The sequence below is a fragment of the Semicossyphus pulcher genome, unplaced genomic scaffold (assembly GCF_022749685.1).
Source record: "Semicossyphus pulcher isolate SPU_LCO1_2020_fin unplaced genomic scaffold, fSemPul1.0.p SCAF_17, whole genome shotgun sequence".
NCBI lineage: Eukaryota > Metazoa > Chordata > Actinopteri > Labriformes > Labridae > Semicossyphus > Semicossyphus pulcher.
The window spans coordinates 4,357,663-4,378,497 of NW_027211681.1; positions in this window are offsets into that span (position 1 = coordinate 4,357,663).

Below are 20,835 nucleotides of genomic sequence, written 5' to 3' on the forward strand. Positions count from 1 at the left end.
TTGGGTGTCAAATATGTAAAATATGGCAACAAACAGCTGAAGTTCACTAATGACCAACAGAAATTAAAAAACAAACAACCAACCATTTGTGCTCGTACAGGAAGTCACTGCATCCAGCCGCTGTTCATGAGTACATCGTTCTGCTACAGCATGTTGCTCCCAGTAAACGTCAGCTCTACATTTGTATTTGCATTTTGATCAAAGATACCATATGTAAGAAAAATGTGGTTTCTGTTCAGCATATTTTCAGTTGGACAGGGCCAGACTAGCTGTTTTCCGTTGCGTCTAAGGTTATGCTAAGCTAAGCTAAGCTAAGCTAAGCTAATTGCCCCCTCAGCTTCTTATTTATTTTTATGAAGGATTCAAGGAGATACCGACCTCTCTGCACCTGCTGATTGACATACTCATTTGTCTCTCTCATTCTACACCTGACTTTGCTGTGACATGGACAGTAATAGCTACTAGTAACATTACTGGAGATGGATTACTGCAGATAAAGTCTAATATTTGAGAATCCCACAGGACTAAAGGCAATAAAGAGACACATTTATCTAACAAGAGTGTAAGGAGTAGATTTGTTTTCTGACCTCCTGCAGGATACAACGCTATCGGTTCGCTTTGGACTGGCAGCTACCGGCCATACTGCTCTGATTTATCGCTGCAGAAAGTGAGCAGCTCTGCGTCTCTGGAGGGTCTCGCAGGCGGGAGCGTGGACCTGGGTACCATAAATCCTGGTGGCTGCGGCGGCCTGCAGAGAGAGTGCTTAACCCTGCATCAGGTTTATAATTAGAAACACACCTCGCCGCGTTCGGCTGCAGGAAGCGGCCCGGGCCTCCATGTGAGCGTGAGGCCGTGGGCTAACAAAGAGAGGAAAGTGTACACATGGGGCAGGCATGCGATGGGATCACGGCCGGGTACTTGAGCGCTGCGATCACCTCATTACAATGTGCAGGTGGATGTGAGGGCAGGATGGAGAGAACCTACGAGACAAGGTAATGAGACGGAGGAAACGAACAGTCATACTTTAACTGTATGTTCCAATTAGACATCACTGAAGTATGGGGCTATGCTACAGACAAAGCTCTGCAGGGTGACTCACAGTCAGGAAGCTTTGGGATTTAATTTTAGCCTGCATTTACAGTTCTTTTGAAAAAGGGAGTGCCATATAGGACAACAGTTTCGTGTTGTTTTTTCCATGTATATTTCACAGTGAACATTTATTTTTAAACTTAAACAGAATTTAAAATATGGTGACATTTCTATGTATCTTCTCAAATCGTTGTTATTAGGAGACTGTACTGATCTCTGCAGGGTTGGATGCAGCTCTTCCTCCTCCACATCCTCTCATCCCCTTTATCTCTCTTCTCCGCCGTGTCGCCAAGTAAATCTGAAACACATGGAAATGGGACAAACTTTAAGTCTGATTAGAAACTCTGTATATTAGGGATGGGAAATCCTACTTTGTGAATGAAATAGTCCCATTTGGTTGAAAGCCACAAAATACAGGAAATCCAGCTGATCCCTGCTGACACAAAATACACCCTGAACACTTTTTACTGTGCGCACTTTGATGCATGTCTGTGTTGTTCTGTCTGTTGTAAAGGACTAGTGTGTAACTCGGTATGTTCCCTTGACAGAAAAAGATACACCTTAACCTACATTAAAACTTTACAAAAACTAAATGAAACTTAATATCTTAAACTTAGTACCTAAAGAAATAGGATTTTTACAACAAATTTTCTGCTTTTCTGCAAAGAAAAATGGCCGACAATGCATCTTCTCAAACTCTTAGGCGTGCTACTAAAGTGGTTGTTACTTTGTTTCTTTCATAGGCAATCATAATAAACCAGGCAGTCTGCAGAGCTCATGAAAAGTGACCATAAAGGATTTTTTCTTCTAAGTCTTCTAGTTTAGGCAGCCATGTTCTTGGACACGCTTCACTCTATCTTCTGTTCCAATGATTGTTTTTACGAAGAGGCGAGTCCCACCGCCCTGGCAACGCAGGCCAAGGCCACACAAAAACCTCACCAGTTTGCAAACAAAAAGAGTTTGGGATTCACTGCTTCACCCCGTGTTTTTTCCAGTAATAGTGCAGGCGATGTGTTGTGGGGTAACACAGGGTGAGGCTGGGGGAATCTGACAATGGACAATGGATAATCTGCATCACAACATCCATTGTGTTCAGGGGTGTAATGTCTCGTAGTTTGCTTCTCGGAGCCCAAATATTCCCTCCTTGAACCGGACCCTTTTTTTTTTTTTAAATCAGCACATTCTTTCACCAGAGAATCCACAACAGAAAGGATTTTTTTTTTATATGTGGGAATGAAGACAGCTCTGCAGGGACATTTAAAAATTGATTTCTTTGAAAGGAAAACTAGAGCAAGAGACAGTGTTGCCTATTCGAATTTAATATTCCCAAATTACACAGGATTGGATGTTTGCCCTGTTTGTCCTTATAAGGTAAATGAAGCGCTCTTAATACAGGATGATAGGGGGCCTGTATACTGCACACTGCATTAACACCCTCACGGGGAACCCACAAAGTTCAGGGGTTAACATGTACAACGTTTGCACCCGTTTGGCACTTTGGCCTCCACATCCCCCAGTTGCACTGAGTCTTTGTCGCGTTATTTCCTTTTTAAAAAACACATTGCAGCCAGTTCTCAGTTCTCACACCCGACCCACAGAGAAAAGCCTCATGGGCCACGCTGCACATTTGAGTCCTTTGAAAGCGATGCCTCACCCAGCAGGGGGTTCCTGCTGAAAAGAGGAACGCGACTCAGCCTCGGCTTCAGAGACTCGTACAGGATGGAGGGAGGAAGAATACTCCGCTCTCAACATGTCCCCAGTGTTCCCAGTTTAACATTCCTGACTGCTGCGAGGTGAGAACTGCCTGCTTCCTCATTAGACAGGTGTCAAATGGCGACGGAGGAGACCGATTGGCTGATTAACTGTGTTTACCTTGGCAGCGCTCGTCAGACTGACAGTCTCCACTGCAGGGGATTTCCTCAAGGTCAATCTCATCAATACTGAACAATGCCACATTACTGGGTGAGGGAGGGAGGGAGGTAAGAGGAGGGTGTGAGGGGTGGGGTGAGGTGTGGCGGTAAGTGCCCTCTGGGTGCTGACTGATGTAATCTGTTCAGTTATTGTAACGCAGCCCCTCGAGGCTTCCAGTGCTTACCTTGAATGCAGCACAATAAGCAAGACAGGAAGTCAGTGTTCTGTTATACATCAATGGTTGGCAGGTTTATGGCTCAATCGCTCCATTAGCAGCAGCTCTATTGTGTACTGTTTATGAGATGCAGTATACTGTATGTGTATAATACAGTGAGATTAGACTGTGACCTCTTAGACAATCAATTACAGCCAGAATGCAAACAATGCATGCAAAAACACGGCAGCATACATTGTTAGCATAAGGCACCAGGTACTTGAAGTGTTCCTGTGCAGTTGTGTTTTAACACGCATCGTTCAAGCTGACAGTATGGTCCAGATGACATTTACTTTGGAGTGCTTACACAGGCCATGAGGGTTTGTGACTCATATCAAGAACCATAAATTTAAATTGCTCTTGTGTTTGCAAGAAAACATTTCAGCACACCCGTGCTCTACTGCTGTGACAAAACTGCTGTGTGTAGGCAATTTGCGTAATCTTCAGGGGTTTGGTTGCATGTTATTATGTGTAAATCACGTTTAACCACGTCTCACAGCCGCCCTGTTGATCTTGAAGCAGGTCAGCTTGTACGATTAAGTTGATGTACCTGCAAGATTATTGCAATCTAAGGTTAATCAAATGGTTTAATACACTTAATGTAAGTTGCTTCGGACAATTGGACAGCTTTATTAATGTACTGTAATGAAATACCTTAACTTAACCCTGTCTTACTAAACTAACCAAAAACTGGTAGAGAAAAAGATTCCCCTACGCCGCGTTGATTCACCGGTTGATGAATAACATGAACTCCATCTGATGTGGATATAATTTAAAGCTGTGCCTATCGTGCCTATTTTTATATTAACATGTGTTTTGTTAGCGATGAAGCCACGTATTATCATCAAACTCCGCGTTTCCCCTCAGCTCTATAAAACTTAAAGCTCCTTTCAGCTCGTTGTTTTGGTTTTAATGTCTGCAACTTTACTATTTCAGTTCACTCTCACTGTTTTCATATTATCATTTACAGGCAGCTGTTTTAACACACAAGTACACACACGTACAATACCTGACCAGTAAAAACTGCTCACACAGGTTATGAACATTTAGCTGCTAAAGTGTCTGATATATTATATCAGCAGTTATGAGAGATTAAAAACAGCTAAATGATTGTAAAGATTCAACATTTATTAGATGGCCAGATGCACGACTGTGTAACATAAATGATGAAAGCTCTATAACTGCTGGTAGTTTAAATAAGCAACGGTTTGCTAACAAGTTCAACATATCAACTTAAAAAATGATGATATGAGATTGTTGAAACGCTGCTGCCTAATAGTCGACCAAAAGTTAGTCAATGAAAATAGTCATAGTTGTTAGAGTTTCATTATGGTCTTTATGCAATGTAACCACGTCCTATGGCTATTATCATTACTTACTTAGCTAGTTAGCAGCTACGAGCCAGGCTAAGCCAACTGAATCAGCTTAAAGAAACTAAAGGTCTCCCAGCTAAGCTTCGGAGGACCAAAGCATGAAGGGACAACGTTTTACTGTGTTTAAATAATGTTCAGTCCCCTTTATAGTTTTCTGACAAATTCAGAGACATTAACGTAACCACTTTAGTGGTTAGCATTATTGTTAGCAGGCTGTTTGCTTCATGCGTACGTAGTCAAATTTACTAAAGGGTTAATAGGGTTTTGTATTTCTCTGTAATGTCGTACAGTGCCAACAATGTTTTTTACTACAATCCTTTCCTGCCCAGGAGCTAAAAACATTTTCTGAACCCTCCTAAAAATATATATTTAAATGATAAAAAGAATATATCATAAGCATGGAAACAGTAGTTCACTATTGGCTTTAACTATAATCACTACTCCTCGACTTGGAAAATCTTAAGTCACGGGCGGTCCTAGTGTAAGGTCAGTTTAACAAATGGACGAGTCCCACTGAGTAGCGTTAGCTAACAGCTTCTTCTTAGACAGGGTGCTGTCGGCATATGAAACCATGTGAAAGTCATTTTGTTCCCCTGCTCTCCGGGCTTCTTCTGTCTTAGAGACTTCACATAATTTCTTTTCTATTGAGGCAATTTCCTGGAATATTTGTAAAGCCCTTGTTTGGTTATCGTGACGAGCTCAAATTTCAGCACAAGTACTATTTTACACTCTGCTTACTTTTAGTGATCTGGCATGCTCACAGGGAGATATAAATCTCTGCCAGAAAGCCATTCCTCAGAAGCATGTCGGCTCTCCCAGAACCCGCTGCTAATGAGACAGCGTGGCTGATTGCTGGGAGGGCCGAATGGAAAAATGAAATGCTTCTTGTGTAAATTAATACCTCATTATTTTTTAAACACATCATATAAGCCACAGACACTTTTTCATCCCTGCTCCCATTATACCGAGAGAGAGCTGGTGACAAATGAGTTCAGTTTACGTTCATTGTTCAACATAATTTCTCCTAAGTAACCTTGGCCTTGGGGGAGAAGAATATCAAGGTAACAAAGAGACAATGATTAATGTTTGTCTTTCATGCGTCTTAGTGAAGTTGAGCACGAGATAAATGAAGCTAAGATCGGCTATAGCTCATTTAAAGGAGCTGTGTTTTTATACGGACAAAATTATCAGGTAATTACCCAAACGTGCCACTTTCATCCATCAAGTGGTCCACTTTTATCTGGACTATAACACAAATAATAAGTTGTTTTTGTGTTTCTGTTGTTCGTGTTTTAGTGCTTTACGTTTTCCTCAGTCCCAGTCAGGAAAAAACTGAGGAGCTGATTTCCAACCACCAGATGAATTTTTTGGAATCAGATACAATCATGTATTTCAGTCCAAACTCAAGGCCAATTTGCTCAGCCCAGACTACACCCTCTTTAACAATCAGCTGGAGCCTGTCATTCATTATTTCTGCTATAAACTGACAGCCTGGTATCGCCTGGTATTTCCATCTACACACACACACACACACACACACACACACACACAGAGTATAGGGCACACATTCTTCTGTCTTCTGTGTTTTCTGGTCTTTGTTATCCACAAGCAGATCTGACAAACCAACCACCAACCTTATTCATGAACAGCCTTGAAATGACTCTATTGTATTTCTATTTACCAAAAGTTCATCATTCAGCCTTGAGAACGGCTTCTTACTGTGCTTAAAAATACAGATGTAGGTTAGGTATGGCAATTAACTCAAATGGGACTGTCAAATGGGAAGTCACTCCACCGCCGGGCCGGCTTTGGAGGTAGTAACAGGGATGAAACGGCATTAGTGTAAGTTGGGGAGCTGTGAACCTTCACGTCTCTTTTGCTTCTGCAAGGCCGTAAAGCTGTGTGAAATCACACCAGGACAGCAATATGGCAGCGCTGCTTGGTTCAGTGTAAAATTGTGAAGGTGGCGTAATGGCTGAGCGTTTTTACGGCACTGTGACAGAACCTGTGTGTAAAAGGACTAAAGAGAGCCATGCTGGTGGCTCTGTGAGGCCGAACTTTACATACTAATGCCAGCATGATAACAAACTTACAATGACATAGTTAATATACTGAAGTTTAGCAGATATAATGTTGACCTCATTCATCAACTTAGCTTAGCATGTTAGCATGCCTACCTTTGCATCACTTTCGTAATTCCAGTTCATCCTAAGGAGAGAGTTAATGAATGCTGTTGTTTATGGCAATCCACCTGCGTTATCATACGTCATGAAACAGAACCATCAGTATCTGACTGAAAATGTGTCCCCATCCATCCAGTGGTTGTTGAGATATATCCCCTGACAACTGAAAATCTGTTAGTGTAAAAAGAGCTGTTGATTCTGCTCTGGTACTACCTCTACTACTGGCTCAAATGTGCATTGCTCCCAGCATTCTGTGTTCATACCTTTTATACAGAACAGCAAGGCAAAATAAAGGCCCAACTGTCCAGCCTTGAACAGGATTGTGAAAGTGGCTATAGTGCTTAGTGCTAATAAGCAAATCCCTCAACCCTCAAATGTGAACCATAGTAAATAAGAATGTTGCATGGTCATCATGAGCATGTTAGTATGCTGACGTTAGCTTTTATTTCAGCTATGCCCAAGCGCAGACTTGTAGTCTTGTTTAATAGTGTTTATGTTGCTTTGGTATGAAGCTTCTGAGTTCTTGTGTAGGTATATGAGCAAAGAGAGACCATCATTGTATCCTAAAATACCTCTGTCTCTTTCCCTACGACTCTGTGGCGCTCTGAGCCTCCCCCTTTGGGACCTGTGGCTAATAACAGCATACAATCAACAAGTGTATCACTTTTTGTCATATTAGGGCATATCCAAGGAGGCAGAGAGAGCAATGAGGCATAAGAGAGAGAGAGAAAGACGGTTCCTCCTCCAGATTCTCAGGCCTCTGCAGGTCCGTCTCAGTGGCAGAACGGACGGTTCCTGTGTTTGTGCCTGTTCCTGTCTCCCGCTGTCACACCGAGGCGCGTCGCCATTGTTTCCGCATGTAGCGCCGGAGGTCAGGGCGACTCCCTCACTCGCTTGTCTCTCTCTCTCTCCGAACCTCGCTGCCCAGCAGAGGGAGGGGAGCAGGAGGCCAGGCTCCAAGCAGAGCTGGTCACACCTAAAAGAAGCAGAGATGCAGACTGCAGGCTGCTGAGTAGCATGTACACACACACACACATTCGTCCACCTTTTGTTGTTCAGTAGGGGGATTCCAGGTTGTCTCGTAAACACTGTGCAGGTAAACACACAGACAGACAGTCTGGCACACTGAGAATAGCAGCAGGTTACTTTATTGTTCCTGTATTTTAGTACCTGCATTGCGTTTCATGAGACCCTACAGTTGTTCTGCTGTACATTTTTTTGTACACAATTTTGTAAAACTTTGTCCATTATCAGCTTGTTAGATTTTTCTTGTCTGCACGGATGTTTTCTGAGACATGTCTCCGGTTTCATCATCATATATACATGACATAAATGATCTTGGTTCAATTCCAGCACCGACTTTTCAACAAATGCAGATTTGACTGAGCCGCTGTGTCGGCAGCTCTGTAGGACTGTTTATACAGACGTCTCACCTCACAGGAGGCGTAAATTGGGGCAATTTATACGTCAAATTACTGTGATATTTATTCTGGCATATCGACCGATGCTTTACACGACTCCAAAAATAAATTCAGGGTGGTAGTATGATGGCTGAAGAGTTTTTGTTTCTAAAGAAATGGAAACGATAACTGTGTTAATGTAGTGTTAAGGGCCTATCATTACTGCGGAGAGTATCTCTGCTCTATATCAACATGTCGGCAGAAACTTTCCGAGCTGTTAAACCTCACACATTTGTTTTTATACAAGGAAGGTGAACATGTTTTTTTTCTTCATCATTACCCTGCGTCAAGTTCAGACTCAAATCTAGCTGTCGAATGCAGCCTCAGTGGACTGGTGTATGGGTGGCCATCGAGCGGGAAGTGTCACTGGAACAGCTGCGTTTGTTGTTTCCAACAAGACTTCTCGTGGCAGAACATTAATCTCTTTACTGCTGAGTGATTTTACTTACATTTACATACAGGTCGTAAACAGAACCCAGTCTCTCAGAGTTACGGCCTTTTCAGTTAAAGCAGAAAATATTCAATTTAGAAAATTGATATTGATCAGCTCCGTCTATGTCAGGTTTAAAATATATTGCTCCGTTACACTACAGTGCTTTATGTGACAATAGTTAATACATGACAAAGCCAAGAACATGAAATGGCTCCCAGTTTGTAGTGGAAGTATGGGGGCAAAGAAAGGTCAAAAAGATTTTGAGCTCACGAAACAATGTTTACAAATATTTTACAGCTCGCAGTTGTATTGTATGTGTGAACCTGAAGTTACAAGCTACGAGCTCTAGCACAAATTCTACACCTCAGCTAACCAGCCAATCAGCTAGCCTCCACGCTGTCCACTGACCATCCAATCAGAGGAGGCTAAACTGTCCAATCAGGGAGCAACTGATTCTAGCGTGCACTGATTTCTGATGGCTGACAATTATTGACGGGAAAGAGAGAGAGACAAGGCAGTGAAATTATTGATTATTAGACTTCATGATGTTAGAGTGTCTCTGTTGTACCACTGACACAACTTTATAATGAGCAAAAAAATCACACAAATTTTGATGAGAAATGGCTCCTGATGGACGGAGAGCTTTGCTAAAGTAACCACTCTCTGAGCACGGGAGGGTGTTAGTGTTACTCATCAAACTAGCACAGGAGCGTCAGACCACCGGGTGTTCAGAGTTGTCATGGGGGAATGATGGCCGAGTTTGACCACAGGGATTAACGTTTTTTCACATGCACACAAAAGGTGAAATACAACTGCGGGCTGTGGAATAATTTGGAAACATTATTTTGCGAGCTCAACATCTTTTTGTCCATTATTTGCCTCCATGTGAAAGGCCTGGACTGGCCTGTAAAAAGCCCTGATCTCAACCCTATTCAACACCTTTGGGATGAACTGGAATGCAGACGGCAAGCCAGAACTTATCGGCCAACATCAGCGCCTTTCTCATTTCACTAATGTTTGTGTGGCTGAGGTTCAGGTTCAGCCAGGCTCCAAAATCTGGTGGAAAAGCATCCAGGAAAGTTTCACCAGCAGTCCTGGGTTTGGAATAAAAAGTTCAACAACATATGTGTCTGTATTGTTCTGTTTTCCATGTAGTTTTGGTTATGTACATGACATGATCACCACACTGCAGCGATCCTACCTTTCCCAGCTTCCATCTATCTAATGCAAACAGCGAGTCCAAAGGTCCTGTATCTCCTCCACTCTCCGTCATGGGACCCTCTCCTTCCTCCTGTGGTGTTATTTGCTCAGCTGGCAGCAGACGCCTGGACTCTGAGCTACGCAGGCCTTCACAGGTCCCTGCTGGCCTCATATGTTTGGCTGATCGACATCTGAAGGGCTCTTTTCTGGCCTCTACCTGCATGTCTTTCATATTATCTTTTACACCTTCAGCACACATTAGGCACATTTCCCTCTCTCCTAATGCCACTTTATTTCATTAAGCGTGTCTAAACAAACAGTTCAGTCCGGCAGCTTCAGGGAAATCAGTCCAAAGGTGATAAATATCACTTTAATACTAACAACTAATAACACTGTAGGGCATGATTATGTTCCCTATTTTTAATATTTGATTATTAGTCACGGGTTAAAAGCATCTGTGTTGCATTGTCAACAATGGCAGGTAGCTGAAGCCCATAAGGCTTCGGCTTTGACTGTGAAATCCTTCATTTTCCCGCTGAGATCAAGTTCTTAACTAATGGCTGATACCATCTGGTCCTGATGAGGAAAGGAAACACTCGGTGGGCTTTACGTAAAGGCCTGTTATTCCACCATTCATGGGGTATGACTCTGTCCAAACAGAGGCAAAGTGTTAGTGATAGATCCCAGAGACGATAAGGCATGTCTATGACATGAGCAATCTCCTGTAGGTCACAACGCAGACGTGAGCAACCAGTATGTCATCTTTCTGAGGGCCTCCAGCCTTCAGTGGACAACACTGTAGGAATATTTCCTCATCAAATATACACCAATCAGAAATCACATTATGACCACCTGCCTAATATTGTGTAGGTCCCCCTTCTGCACCAAAACAGCCCTGACCCATCGAGGCATGGACTCCAGTAGACCTCTGAAGGTGTGCTGATTAGCAGCAGATCCTTTAAGTCCTGTGAGTTGCGAGTTGGATCCATGGATCAGACTTGTTTGTCCAACATCCCACAGATGCTCAATTGGATCAAGATCTGGGGAATTAGGAGGCCGAGTCAACACCTTCAACTAGTCATTTTCCTCAAACCATTCCTGAACCATCTCTGCAGTGTGGCAGGGCGCATTATCCTGCTGAAAGAGGCCACTGACTTTAGGGAATACCGTTTCCATGTAGGGGTGTACTTGGTCTGCAACAATGTTTAGGTAGGTGGTACCTGTCAGTCCACATCCACATGAATGGCAGGCGAAGGTTTCCCAGCAGAACACTTCCAAAAGCATCGCACTACCTCCGTCGGCTCGTCTTCTTCCCACAGTGCATCCTGGTGCCAGGTCTTCCCCAAGTAAAAGACGCACAACCACACGCACCCGGCCATCCACATGATGTAAAAGAAAACATGATTCATCAGACCAGGACACCTTCTTCCATCGCTCCGTGGTCCAGTTCTGATGCTCACGTGCTCATAATAGGTGCTTTTCGTGGTGGACAGGGGTCAGCATGGGTACCGTGACCGGTCTGACACCTTGTTATCATAACCAGCATTCACTCTTTCAGCAATTCTGCTCATTCGGAATGAACGTACAGCAATAGTGTGCACAGGTAGGCAGGTACATAGGTAGACGGGCAGGTAGGCCATCCAATCATTTCATTGAGTCTGATTAAACTTTTTGGGCTGATGTATCACAGGCCTTGACAGCCAAAGATACCCTTTTCTCTTCAGTGTACCATATCTTAGCTTCATTCTCGACAGTTTGTCAGACCAAATCACGGTGCAAGGAGGATTCCACAGTTTTCAAACTCTCCCTTTCACCAGGTGAGTTATCAGGGCACATAAGTTGTGGGTCCTTTACCATGTTGGTAGTGCATTCCACCACACAGCAGCTTTCTGGGATTTTTTTTTGTTCTGCTAGCTGAAGAAAGTGATGAGGAGGCACCTTTATACAATACAGAGTCAATGAATTGTTTCCCCCTGTGTGTTCCTGGGACCTAATGCATTGTCTCTACAACATGGACTATCCATCTTTAGTTTAGCTTGATAGCATCAAAACAGTAGAAGCTCTCTTAGGTTAACCATCCTGAAGGGGGCGTGTGTCTCAAAACAAAACCACAAATCTGGTGGTAACTGTGCCAAAGACAAGGTAAGAGAATGACTGAATTAATTTGGATTCATTGTCTGAAAACAACTGTCCATCCAATAGCTGCTGAGACAGACACTCCATTGATTCAAACTTCCTGTCATTACATAGTTGGATCCTGGCGCAGGCCTTTCTGGGCCTTGCAGCCCTTTGCTGTCTTTCTTGAGTCTGACAGTGAACAGGACTCTTTCCTGGGGTCTCGCACTCTGCAGCCCTGAGCCTCATGTGACCTTACATCAGTCAGTTTAATCAGGAAAAATCACAAATACAGCTGACAGGACTGTACGATGATGAATGACTTATGTGTCCACTCATTACACATGAAGACAAACATACATCTCTGCAGAGCATGTGTTAAACACACATGTCACAGAACGTCCTCACTTCCTCCGAAAAGTTTTAGGAAATTGCGCTGTAATTAAATTTGTAGCAGCTCGACCCTCTTTAGTCTCCTTCAGTGTGCACAACGGGCTGACAGGGACCTGAATATGATGTATCTGCTGTCTGTGGATTTGAGCCTTTGTGTGAATAAAGTGGTTTTGCATTAACAGCAGGGTGCAGCCCCCCTGGGGGACGCAGGAACAAAGGATGCTGTGTAGGCAGGCTGTTTCTGTGAACCTGACTGTTTGCAGATCACAGAGAGGAAACTGTGAGCGACGCTCATACTGAATATTACGATTTAACTTCACCAGTATCTACATATTGTTCCCATGTATTAATAAGAATATTTCAACATACGTGTGTAAGAAAAGAGAGACAGCATCATCAGCTTTGTCACCTCGCTCTGAGGTCCTGTGTTTTTGCTCCGGTCCTCTCAGTGGGAGTTTTTTTCTCATGTCTGCGTGGGTTTAAGCGGCAGTATTTCCCACAGTTGTTATACACACAGCTTCAACTGACTGGAGGCTGTCATTCACATTCTCTCTTTTTAGAAAATCATGTCATTTATAAACCTCATTTAACTAAACAGGGATCATCTGTTTTCTATTTATATTTCTGCAAGTAAAAAGAATAGCTTCCTGACTTATGCAAAGCTCGTCATGCTCTGAATAATTGACACACAATTTTGCATATATTTATAGAACGACATCCGCAGGTTAATAATTTGCATCCAAAGGGTCCTCCTCCGCAATGTAAAGTGTACAATTGAGACCATCATTCCCAAACTGCTAGACTGAGTGTTGTTTATAGTTTATAGTTTGGTTTGTTTACATCACAAACAGGGACAGAAACAAAAGTTTTGTTTTTACCCATGGCGACAGAAAATTAGGTTGTGGGTCATTTGGTGGGTCAACCAAGCGGGTCCAGACTTGAAGTTGTAATCTCAAAGATCTTAGTTTCGTTCTCTTTGGCGACACCTATGGTGATAAACGGTAATTGTGGGAGCACACTTCCCAGATATCCAGACAGTGTTGCATGTGTGACGTCCACGGTTGGCTCCGGTTGCAACTCTTGATTTTCCTCTCTGATGGTTGCTTTCCTTTTTAGACTGTTTGCCTTCATCTGAACGTCGAATATGATTCTTTTTCTTTTTCACTTATTTTTGAAGTTGTATCTGTAGTCATCAATCTTTTCTTTGTTTGTTCAGCCATAGTAGATTACTGTTTACTCGCAACCCTTGCAGAGACCGGAAAAGCAGCCGCTTAGCTCCACCTACCCTCTCTGGCAGACCAACCACTGCTGGGTGACCGAGAACGCGTCACTAACTGGGAGCCACTTGTGATTTTTTTCCGCGAATGTTGCCCCAGACACTCAGTCAGTAATACTGCAAATACAAACTCAACAAACAACAGAAAGGCAAAGGACTGTATCCATTAAATGTTGTATTTAGTAAAAGTAAAATCATTTATCTTGTCTTGTCAACATGATAATAAGTTTGAATTGGCTTCTTTGAAAAGCTCATGTGAGGAGTGCAAACTTACTTTGGCCCAGCAGCATGGAGTACCTCCTGTGGGTAAAAACTATGCATGTAGTTTGCACCAACTTGTCTGAGACGTGATAGAGCTTTCTGAATGTCTCACATGCTTGCATTTTGTGCCTTCTCATAATCTAGTTCCTCATTGTGATTTCAACGCAGCATTATGTTTTTAACAGCTAAACTTCAGCGCTGCTAACACCCGGTTGTGCCAGTAGGACTTATAGTTTGCTCAGTCTTTTGAACTTCTCTGGTCAGCAGTTGCCAGACCAGATGGCTGGATTAGCTGCAGCTCATTTAAAAATGAATAATCACAGCGAGCTAATCAAGACTAATGACTTTTTAACACCGGGTTTTCTCCTCAGAGGGGGTCACTCCCTCCTCAGCCGGCAGATCAAATGCAGCGTGAACGGTCCTGCTGTGTTGACAGAGCTGTCACAGTGAGACACAGAGGCCCGGCCAGACACCCGACATATGGCTGAATGCCCTGTTGTGCTGGCGATGATATGCATAACACACAAATTAATATATACATGTAAACACAGAAACACCCTCCTCCTCAAACTCTCCCCATTATCTGCCTGAAGACTCCTCATTTTGGATTAGGACAGCAGAAGACGTGGATCAGTGTGTAATTGTCCTGGGAAGCAGCGATGAACAAAACAACCACACAGCTCGGCTAGAAAAGGCCGTTCAGTTTAGCCACAACGCGTCGGGTCAGATCAGCTACCACACGCAAACAAACAGACCAACAAACATCCCACAAGAAACACAATTTATCTTTGTGTGAGCAGGACTTCAACATGATTAACTAGTATAAGAAACGTTGTTTCAGCCAAGCAAATTTATGCTCCTGAGTTAATAATTTATACTCTCATAGGCCTCATAAATCTGCTTCGTCATGTCGGCTGACTGACTGTGCAGCGCCAAAGGTATTTGCTGCCCTTAACAAGAAGCAAGGAGCCAAAGTATAATGTCACAATCAATTTGCAGCACAAGTTTATAAGAGCAATTATTCAATGGGGCACAAATAGTTTTATTTTGCTCCCTCACACCTCAAACTTTGTGCATAGGTTAAAAAACTTTTACAATTTTAATGTAGCGCCGCATCAGGTCACAATTTTTAAAACCGTTCAGTACTTAAGTTGAAGACCAAATACCTGCAAAACCCATCAGCCTCTGCTGCAGTATATCACTATTTGTATTGTGGAATTTAGCAAATGCTAGCACGATAACATGCAAAACTGTGAACATGGAAGCTAAATGTTGTACCTGAATCGAGGCATCCTGTAATTGTTTTCATTGTGAATGTTAACATGCTAATGGTAGTAGTTAGCGAGTACAGACCTGGCCAAATTAATCCGTTGTACTGATAAACCAGCGCTGTTATTGCGAGATAACGAGAAAATGTATGGATGCATGTCCAAACCTCTGTAGCATTTTACATTGTGTGCCAACTTATATTTTCTTAATATCTAATTGTATTATGTGCATTGCATTGTGGCACAAATCATGGTGGCCGCAGCTTGGGGGTAGAGCAGGTCATCTTCTAATCAGAAGGTTGGGGGCTCGATCACTTAACAAGTGTGCTTGGGCAAGACGCTGAACCGAATTGCTCCTGAATGCTTATTAGGTTTATTTAGATCCTGATGGGCAGATTGGAACTTTGCAGCCTCAGCTATCAGTGTGTAAATGTGTGTGTGGAAAGATGAAAGTGATATGTAGTGTAAAGAATAGGAAAGCGCTGCGTAAGTGCAGTCCGTTCACCATTTATGACGCCAAACAGGAACCAGTGCACAAACAAAGCAACATGGCGGTATCAGGGGGAGCTTCATTTATAGAAGACGAGCACTAATAACTGACATGAGACCACTTTTCTCCACCAGGGCCTCTTTTTGCTGAATCTACACGACATGTCAAGTTTGACATCTGTTGTGCATTAATATATTGAAGTCATGTTTAATATTTTGATCAACAATGATGAACATTTAATTGATTACTATGCTCATATCCTGACTATAATCTAATGATGTGAATACTTTGGACTCCCTGTGATTCCCCTGACAGTCCCTGTGAACACCAGCTCTACCTTTGGCCCAAACAAACTTCCTCTGGACCTTCATCTGATACTTTCCAGGTACCAAATCTGACCTGGCAACCTGATAACTGACTCGTGACAAGTATGATATGCAGAGATTCAATCATCTGAGAACTATGTTCAATAATATTTCCATATAAGCAAACGATTTATGATCAGCAGAAGACAATCCTCCAGGACGAGTCCCATCTTGGCGCACACGCGCACACATCTCTGTGTTTGCTCAACATGAATGACTCTGATGCATTTCACTTCAAAAATAACTCCAACAAAGAATGCACTGTTTTCGTGACCAGTGTAGCCGTTTATCTGAATCCTCATTTCTCATTCAGATCTTCATCTTCAGTCGCTGTTCCAAACCTTTTCTGGTCCTCCCTTAAATTCATCAAAGAGGTTTATGTGTGGCAGCAGTGGGCTTCGTTTCAAGCTCTGTCTAGCCTCACTGACGGCCAGGTCAGAATTATGGATCGACTAGCTGTTTATCAGAGGCTATCAGGGGGCATCTAGTGCAGGTCGAACCAGCTCTGAAGGTTTGGGGAAAGCACCAGCAGTCTTTATTTTGGTTCAGTGGCCTCCTGGGGCCTCCTGAAATCCCCTTTACAACAACGTTACCCCGCCTGCATCGCTTCAATATCTGATTGTCTCGTGGTGTTTCTGTTTATGTCCTGTGTTCTTGAACAAGGACTTTGTTGTCGACCTGTGTTATGCAAAAACTTTGAAAATACCTTTTTGAAGGTAATCAGTTTATGCTCACACACGTCCACATGCGTGCACGCACACATACATAACAAGGCTTGCATGCAGATTTAGATTGCATACACTCGAAGTAAATTGCATACATGCATATTTTTATTTGTAGCCTGGTATAAGGTTTAGATTCTGAGGTTGATGCATGTTAGAAAGACCAGATTACAATAGTTCCAAGATCTTGCTAATGGCCGACTTATTGCTGAATGTATTCATTTAGTGATTTTTTTCATTTTCCGTCCATCTGAAAGTCACTCAGGTTTGGAAGCACATATTGTTCATAACCATGACTTTGTAATTTAATGAAAGTGCTGCAAGAAAACTACATTTAGTGCAAAAATGGAATTCGATTTGCTCGTTTTTTGACAAAGAAAAACAAAGAATGTTCAGAATTTAATGAATGAAACTTTAACACCTCTATCGAAAGGTAGCTTTATGTTGGAGCTCTACCTGTTCAGGTAATTCATGTTTTTAAAAAACAATTTGCTTTAATTTGAATAAGCGTAGGAATTACTGTCAACGTTAGCTAGTTAGCATTTGTGAGTCAGTCACATGGAAGACACAAGAGACGGACAACCATTCACACCAATTTAAAGTCACCAATGAACTCATCCTGCACGTCTTTGGACTGTGAGAGGATTCTGAAGAAAAGGACAGGGACAGAGAGAAAATGCAAACCCTTCTTGCTGTGAGGCAACAACACTAACTACTGCACCACCATGCTGCCAGAAAAGGTGGTAATTGTAGTCAATACAACAAGAGATGGACTCCACGCTCCAAAGCAAACGGGCAAAACCAATGTGTTGTAAGTTCAAGAGACAAAGCCCTCTAGCGGCCTCAGGAATTATGTGTCTTATTCATCTGTAACAAAGGAGAGCAATAACTTAGGAGCCACAAAGTCTGCAAAGAGAAGAAGTTATGGTGGATGGACGGGTCAATAAAATGAAGAAAAAAATTCATACAGGAGACCAATGTTCAATTCCCCCTACCTAAAGCCAACAGTGGGTTCTCTAACCAAGACTATAATAGTCCCTGAAATGTAACAAAGTGTGTCTAATGGCAGCCATGATGAATCAAGAACCTATTATAACCCAAACTATGTTCTTTACCCTAAAATTAAACAAGTCGTTTTTTTTGCCATGTTCATCCTGATAGTGGGACGTCAGATCAGACAACCATTTTATGTGTCATTATGAACGGCATGGACCAGCCCCTATTTGCTAAATTTGGAAGACTTGTATAAACCATGTTACATCATAGATGATACATGGTTTCTTCTTTGCCACAAAGTTTAAGAATGTCTAATCCCTGATTTTTTAAAACATTATTCACATCAGCATGGACATTCCTTGAAAGACTCCCATGAATACGTGCGCTTACAAAAACCCCACTGGGCTCTTATCTGTCCATTTCTCAAAATCCATACCCTCATCATCAAAATCTCTCACCAGCTCGTTCCCAGTGCGTCCTGATGTTTAGCCGGGGAACAGCGAGTAGATTCAGAGTCGCAGAGGGTTACTGAGGCATCAGCGGGCGTTTTTCCAGGTTCACATCTATAATAAGTCTCCTCATGGCTCCCTGAGGGGGGATTTTGCAGGGAAAAGCTAAACTATGCCACCCAAGGTAGTTCTACAACCTTTGACCTCTGTGACATCCCTCTCTGGCTGTTAAGTCATGTGACCTGTCTCACCACAGGAGGGAGTCGCGGCTCAGCTCTTTTTCACTGTAGCGTTTTATTGTACTTTCCCACCCAAACAGAGCACTTTGAGTTATCTGTAAACGCTAACTGCATCACACATATACTAAATGTGACTTTGGATGTATGTTTGTGTTCCTTTTTGAATGGACCATGTGGTCAACAAATGCTCCTGATGAGAGATGAAACATGTTAAACCAGCAGGACTGGTGCTTCATGTATTTCACTTGTTGTCAGTTTTATGTCTGTAATATAGAGCTGTCGACCATCGGCCATGAGAAATTTTCTCATGATTGATTGAGGGGGGGAGGGAGGGCTAAGTCTTATTTATAGCTAGCATTTGTTGCCATGTAAGGAGCTGCCTCTGCATTGTTGCTATTGAGCCAAAAGAAAAAATCAAAGCCAGAGACTATTTAGATAAAGTTTTAACCCTCCATAGCTGGCATCTTTTGTATTGAGCGATGTAAAGTGGAGATAGTAGAGCTGGTTTTGAAGTAATATGTTTGTCCTGTTGTGAGTTTTTATTATTTTTTGCTTATTGTTGCTATGCATTCTTAGCCAGCAGGTGGACAGAGGTCTTTATACCTTCTTAATATTAGTGCTGACATGGAGAACGTTGTTGAAGCTTGTGTTGTGTGCCTGTCTTCCCTAATAATTTGTATGACAACTCCCTGACATGAGCTTCTTTGTCAGATGCTTTGGCTTTGAGCAAACACCATTATGCTATTATGCTAATATGACATGGCTGTACTATGAATTGTTTAACCCCATCTGAAAGCAGGCTGACCAACTGGAGTAGCAACGAGGCTGGGAAAGGTCAACTGCAAACTGGGCCGAACAAATAAGAAGCTGCTATGAGCTTTCTCACACAACAGAACACGGGAACACTTCCAATCATCTGCTGATGGGGCTACGCTAGTGCTAGTGCTAGTGCTAACGTTCCTGCTATCTTGGTGTGGAGATCTCAAATCACTTTGTGGATTAGAAAATCTATTTTCAGCAGTTAGGTTGAAAATTCTCTTTGAAAAGCCTCTAACTACAGTATATAATTTGTTCAAGCTCAGCATCATTATTGTTCAAAAGCACTATTTTGTTTGTAAGTAATTGAACGCACCACTGCTCATTCGGTCGCATTGCATAATGCCTTTTCTGACTTCCTTCGGTTTGTTCAGTGACAATGGTGATTCAGAATGTAAAGTTTAGTTTAGAGACAGGGGTGCCCAATCCTGCTCCTGGAGAGCTACCTTCCTGCATGTTTTAGGTTTCTCTTTACTTGAACACAGCTGATTTGAATGATCTGCTCATTATCAACTGAAGCTTCTCAGGGGATTGATAATGAGCAAAACATTCGAATCAGGTGTGGAGCACGGAGAAACCTAAAACATGCAGGAAGGTAGCTCTCCAGGAGCAGGATTGGGCACCCCTGGTTTAGAGGCTTGTAGATAAAGATTTGGCTATATAATGACCACAGACACATTTACTCTACTTGGGCTAAAGCTATCTGAGAGTGCCCATAACATCTTTTAGCTGCTTTTCTAATTTCTGGACACACATCTCTGTCTTTGTAGGTTATACTTCAGCACCAGTCATTGTTCAGTAGACCGATAAGAGATGCTAGGTTAACTGTGGAAGGTGAGCTAATAAACTAAGCTAAGGCAGGCACAACAGGCTACAACCTAATGCTAAGTAATTGACAAAGACTGCTCCAACTATAATCTTTAGAATATACTGTATATTGTAGTGTGAGGTTTTTCTACACTGCTTTGTACTAAGTGCGTCACATTCATATGAAGCACATCCATCCAGGGACGTTTCCTTGTGATGCCTTCACCATAATTTTTTAAGCACTTTAACACCTGGAGGCTACACTTTAAGTCACTCACACTGACCCCTCTGACCAGCTCAGTTGTTATTGATGGGGGTTAAGAGTATCAGTGATGAGGGAATGGACATGTGTCCATATGTTTTACACCCACATTTCTCATCCAGTCTGGGGATATGAACTGATGACCTTACAGCTAACAACCTGCATCTCTACACTGGATGCTACTGCTGCACAGCTTGGAGGAATCCACCCAACAGTTTTGCATGGACATCTGCATAATAAGCGCACAGAGGAATAAGGGGTCAAGATACGTTTGAATTCTTGGCAAATACACTGAGTGACCCAGCCTCCCGTGTGACCCATGAGAATTCCTGTAGAGTCTCAAAAAACCTCCAAAAATGAGAAAGCTTTGACGTAATACTTTAAGCTAACAATGTTCTCTCTGTAGCCTTACATATGTTGACCTTTGATTTGACATGATTAAATAGCTGTTGTATCTCAGTTGTCTGAAATGTATCTCCAACGGGAGTTTAGATATATGTGTTTATATTCGGT